The following is a 6,000-nucleotide window of genomic DNA, read 5'->3' on the forward strand; positions in this document are numbered from 1 at the left end:
TGGACCAAATAACTAAATATGCAAAAGCAAGAGAAAAAAGGTAGATTTAATACGATACCACAAGTGATGTAAACTATTGGAGTTATCACTTTTAAGAGCTGGTTTCAGACAAGTTAAGATATTGGGCTTAATGTTAGAAACTGGTTTTATTTTATGCACACATTGGTCTTTCTATACTCGTGAGGACCTTCATTGACACAATGCATTCCCCAGACCCTCAATCTAACCTAAACCTAATTACCTAATTAACCTTAACCCTCAAAAAGCCCTTTGACGTAGGCCAGAATGTCCTCACACTGCAGAAATGTCACTATGACTGATTTAAACTAAAACTGAACTTCACAAAAGACAGAAAGACACACACACACATACACACACACATTTAGGTCTCTTGGGTCAATGCCAGGACAAGCTACAGCATGAAACTGTATCTGTGTGAGAGAGCGTGTGTGTGTGTGTGTGTGATGGTATATTTGACTTCCCCACTCTCCTGTTCTGCAGAGTCACGTCGCCCAGTTAACCCAGTTCAGCCACATAAATAGACGGCGGTCTGAACTGTGGATCAGATCAAGGAGCAAAACCAGGTCAGGAGCCTTTTGTCTTTGGCATCAGTCCCAGTAACCCAAGTCTGGGTCAAAATGTTTTCTAAATCCTTCACATTTTAGACTAATCATTTTTGTACTTTCACACTAGCAAAGGTTGAGATTTAAGTTATTAAGACTTTCTGGTACGTTTGTAGACTTTTGACAGATAAGAAGAGACGAAAAACAGGCGTCATCCATCACACTTTAGTCAAGAAAGTCATATTTGGTCTCAGATTCATCGTCAATGCAGCAGGAGAACTTTGTGTCTAAAAGACCCAAAATATCGGGAAGATCGAGTAAAGTTTAAGTCATAATTTAAATGGTTGTTATTTAAATAAATACACATTTGTACAGTTAAAGCTTGTTGTTTTATATAAACACTGACCCTTTTTAACCCATTATCTATTTAACCCTCATGAATGTTGGCATGCAGTAAATATTTGGTTGCACGTTCTGATTAACCAACCTTGGAAAAACAGGTTTGAACCACTGAGTTGAAGTAATTTGAGACAAGTTTTGACCTTTAAAGTACTCCTGAATATCCTGTAGTCTAATTTCTGGTTTGTGCACAAAGTAAATCTTATTAGAGATTAGTAGAATATAATAAATCACAGCAGCAGTACCATTTTTTAACTGTAGGGGTAAAAACATCTTATTCATAGCTTGTGTTTCAGCGTCATAATGTCAAGTTTATAATTATCATCTCTGTTCCTCTTGTTCTTAGTTTGTTATTTATATGAGATTACAGCTAAGTTGTAGAAAACAGCTCACACACACACATACACACACACACACACGATGTACAGCCTTTAAATGGGAAATCAGCCAAAACTGTGTTTTCATATCATCGAGTAGATCCAGTGTTCACATCCTCAGACAGCTGCCATGAACTCGTTCACCCTGAGATGGTTGATACAGCAGATGAGTGTCGATCAGATCAGAGCAAACACACACACACACACACACACGCCCACACACACGTTAGGCTGAATAAAGAAAGTCAATCTGATCAGTGTAATACAGTGTAGCAGCTCTTTACTACAAACTTCTTAACTTGGTTTTGAGAATGAGGCGAAGTCACATTTAAAAGTGACAGAATTAAGTCCCATAGATGTCAGTATGTGGAGTAATGGTCTTTAAGAAGGCTTACGTCCACTTTACTGTGTCTGAAACCTTCCTCTTGCTACGTTCAGAAAACCACATCAGAGTTCATGATTTGTAATTTAAATTGTGTAATTTAATGGCCGCAGACAAACAAGTTATATAGGTGGCATTTTAAGTATATTTGACTTTTTTTCTTAATTCAAGTTTAATATATGCATATGTTGTTGTTTTTTGTTACACATGTTGTTGCTTTATTTCATTCATAGCTAATGCAATGCTTTAAATGTGTTTAAATATGTTTACTGTTGGTTAACAGTGCTTCAGCACAGTGTCTACCTACATTTTGTTTCTGTTTTTTATGAGGAATTAAAATATAGTTTTCTTTGAGGTTTTGATGTCTCTTACATATACTACAACTGTCACATCATCATGTCTATATATAGACTTATCGTACGATATGTGGACATGACCTGGATCATGTTTTTTGACCTCAGTATTGCCACACTTCACATTAGCAGCTAAGAGGCTATTCATGTCACATTGGCTAAGTGAGTAGTGTCCTCCATTCCTCACTGTGCTCGTCCTGAGTGGAGACTGCAGAAGAATTAAAGGTAAATAACTCCGTCCCCAACCATAATGGCAGTCACAATCCCCCTTTACATTATTATGCTATTATATTATCATTATATCAGTGGTTATAAAATGATCTTCAAATGACAATAATATCATTTATCACGAGAGTCAATATATCGTCCAACAGCAGTAGTCATCATGACAGGTCTAACAGATACTGTTATAGTGTTTTAACATCACTGTAAGTGTTTCTACCTGCAGGGAGAACAAGATCACAGTCATACCAGAAGCTGTCAGAGCGGCTTTCTAGGAATTTAGGAAATGTTGCACAGAGTAAAATAACAAAAGAAACAAAAGCAGCTCATTCAACTTCTGTTTTTTTATCACCACATGACTTCAGGACGGCCTCAAACTTTAAACCCTGATGAGGATCCTGCAGTCCTTCAGTCACTTTTTTCTGTTGCTGTTGTTGTAAAATGTCACATGTGTCAAAGCTCTTTACAGAGCTATTGAACACACCTGTCATTGTCTTTATCTATCTATCTATTGTATGGATAAAAGCTAATCATTTGTAATAAACAGCAGTAATTGATGATGTTAAGTTTCTCTTAAATAACCAGATTTAAGAGATCCTTATTAAAAAATAGTTTATTACCTGGTGGAGTTTGTTTTTGGTACAGTGTGTTTATACTCTGCAGACAATCCACATATTATAATGATATAATTCAGGGATAAAGTTAACATATCACCACAGAAACATAGTATAGGGTGCAGGGTAATGCCTGTCAGTAGTATGTCAGGAGGGGCGGGCGGGGGGGGCTAGAGGGAGTTTAGAGTCCTGATAATTTGTGTTTAGTCTTAGTGGACGGTGACCTGTAGCGCCTCCCTGAGGGAAGGAGCCTGCGGAGGTGAAGAGCAGCATGTGAGGGGTCGGAGACGGAGGAGATCTTCTTTACTCACTTTACAGTTTGGTGAGTATGTAGAGATTCATATGAGGGGAGTGGGCTGCTTGTGATTTTGGATGTGATGAACAGAACGAGAAGCTTGATTTGGTTATTTTTGAATCTGTCTAAAGGAGGTTAAGTTGCTATTGAGCTTTTTCAACAATGTGCTCAATGTTAACTTTCTAATTTAGGTTGTTGCTAATGTGTAACCAAAGTATTTGTATGGGTATTTTGGGATTGGGCATGCATCTGAGTTCCTGGGTTTTTGGCTGTTTTAATCAGGAGGTGACAGCTTGAGCCACCTCAGTGATGCAGTACTGGGAGTCACCATTAATGGAGATGAGGATACGATTGTTTTGTCATCTGCGTATTTTAATGTTTTTAAATTTAAATGTCCTTGGATGTTAACCCTTTAACACCATGAATCATATTTGACACGAGTTTTAGAGAGCTCTACATCATCAGTGTAAAAATATACAATCAGATACATGTAATGCACAGATAAACCACTATGGGACCTTTTATTTAAAGCATTATCAATCAGTGAGCCATAACTTTAAGGTGTGAATATTTAAGTTAAAGGTAAGAAAACTATTCAAATAGTTACTGATGCTTCAACAGGAATAGTTACTGGATTGATGCGATGTTGAATTACTAAATATTTAGATGAGATACAGCAGGTATAGAAGCTCATTTATCTGTAAATCTGTCATGTTGTGGTTGATATGAGCTTTATGCAGGACCTTTAAGTTCTGTATGTTATTGTTTATTTGAAAGAAAAAGTGTCTTACAATTGAAGTAAAGTGCAGCTGGACACTTGTCTTGTTTTCTATTTTTTGTTGGTTTACTTCATGATTCTCTTTTTTAGTAAATTCACGTTTTCTTATATTTCAACTCTTCTTTCTCTCTTTACTTGTATTATGGATGTTTTGGACCAAATTCACCATTGTGCTTTGTTAATTTGATGTTGATGTGCATTCAAGGAAAACTCAATAAAAAAAATCTTGAAAGAAAGAAAGAAAAAACATGTTAATGTGGTTGTTTTGTCTGAATGTGACATCTCCATATTTTTGGTTATGATTTATCTCTTGCAGCTTGTATTCCTGTTGTCGAGTATATCAGATATGAAGGAGACAATTATAAAGATTTGTGACTTGATTTGGACACTGTGAACTTTTTAACACATGTTTTGATCTCTTGACTAATTTTTGTGGTTGTCTTTGTACATTTTCCCATCGTGGGACTAATAAAGGATTATCTTATCTTTGCTGCTGTAAAGCCATAATGTCCTGCATATAAATCCCAATGTGAGGCACAGCAAGAGGAACAGAGTGAGTGAGTGAGTGAATAAGGAGGAGGGAGGGGTGGAGGAGGGGGGAGGGAGGGCTACTAAAGGGTTCGGGGAGGTCTTCGCTCCAGTATGAGTGTGTTTTGAGTCTTCAGGAGACACACTTCACAGCTGAGAGCAACAAAAATAAAAACCCCAGACAACAAGCAACTGATTGGGCCTCCTGATGCTCGTCCACCCCTCCGTCCACTCCGTCCATCCATCATCATCTCTCTCTCTGTTTGGCACATTTTGTTTTCCACAAATGTTTCTCCTTTTTGGCGTTTGACTCCTGATCATAATGTTTTTTCTGGACTTAATTTGATGAATGTGGGAATCACTCTGCAGCTTCATTGGTGTTAAAAAACCTCAAATCAGCAGATCTGAGGAGCCTCATTACAACTAAAGACTGAACTAAAAAGGTAAGAATTCAACTTTTCTACCTTTCTACTTTGTTTTATCGCTTAAATTTTAACACAGCAGGCAGAAAAATGAACCTTTCCTGCTGATAAACTCAACATTTGTTACTTAAGTCCTATGTTAACATCCTGTGTGCAGTAAACACTTGAACAGAGCTTATTTATAACTATTTTTTTTAACACTAAAGGAAGTGAAGGGAAGTGTTAAAATTAGCCTGGGTGGAGGTAACATCTAGTTTTATTTCCTTTTCTGGAAACTGATAAAGATAGTCAACTAAATATAAAAGAGTAGAGTTTAAATACTTAACTTTTCTTTATACACACTCTACTCCAGACAGCGTATCATTTGTAAACAGCTCATGTTTCTTGCTCCTAAAATTAGCCTTCATAACAGCGATCACTTTCTTTTTTTAAGTTACAGATTAATGATTGAAGAGCAAACACTCTCTGCCAAGCTCTGAATATCTGAGAGAGAGATTTTAGTTATGTGAAAGCGTTTCGATTTTAATTTGAGACATTTAAGTTTTTATTGGACTTGATCGTCTCATTTTCGCCCTTTGGAGGTTTGTCTTGTGATTCATGCAGGAGTTAAGTTACAGCACTTAACCTACAATCTGTGTTCGTTATAATATCATAAAGGTGGTGAAATAGACTCTTTTTTTTTGCAATCTTTGTCATATTTTCATTATTTTAGCCTCTAATCTGAAGCATTTTCTTCTGGAGTTATTGCTGAGGTGACTGAAAGGAATCAAACTCCAACAGTCAGAAGATAAGACGGGTTGTAAATGATGTAACAGTCGGATAAGTTACCGTGTCGGCAGATCTCTGAGATTAATGCTTTGTCATTCTTTGTGATGTTTAGTTTTATTTTGCCCTTTTCTGAGCTGCAATAGAAATTATGTCTCTTGCAACTTGACGTGATGCAACCCATTGTCCATTTGGTGTAACCAGTATTATATCATAGAAATTTGATTATATACAGTAAAATAAATGTGAACTAATATGTGGAATACATATAATCCACTTTAGCAATGTAACACTATGTTTTG

This window comes from Scomber scombrus, chromosome 10 (assembly GCF_963691925.1).
Source record: "Scomber scombrus chromosome 10, fScoSco1.1, whole genome shotgun sequence".
Lineage (NCBI taxonomy): Eukaryota > Metazoa > Chordata > Actinopteri > Scombriformes > Scombridae > Scomber > Scomber scombrus.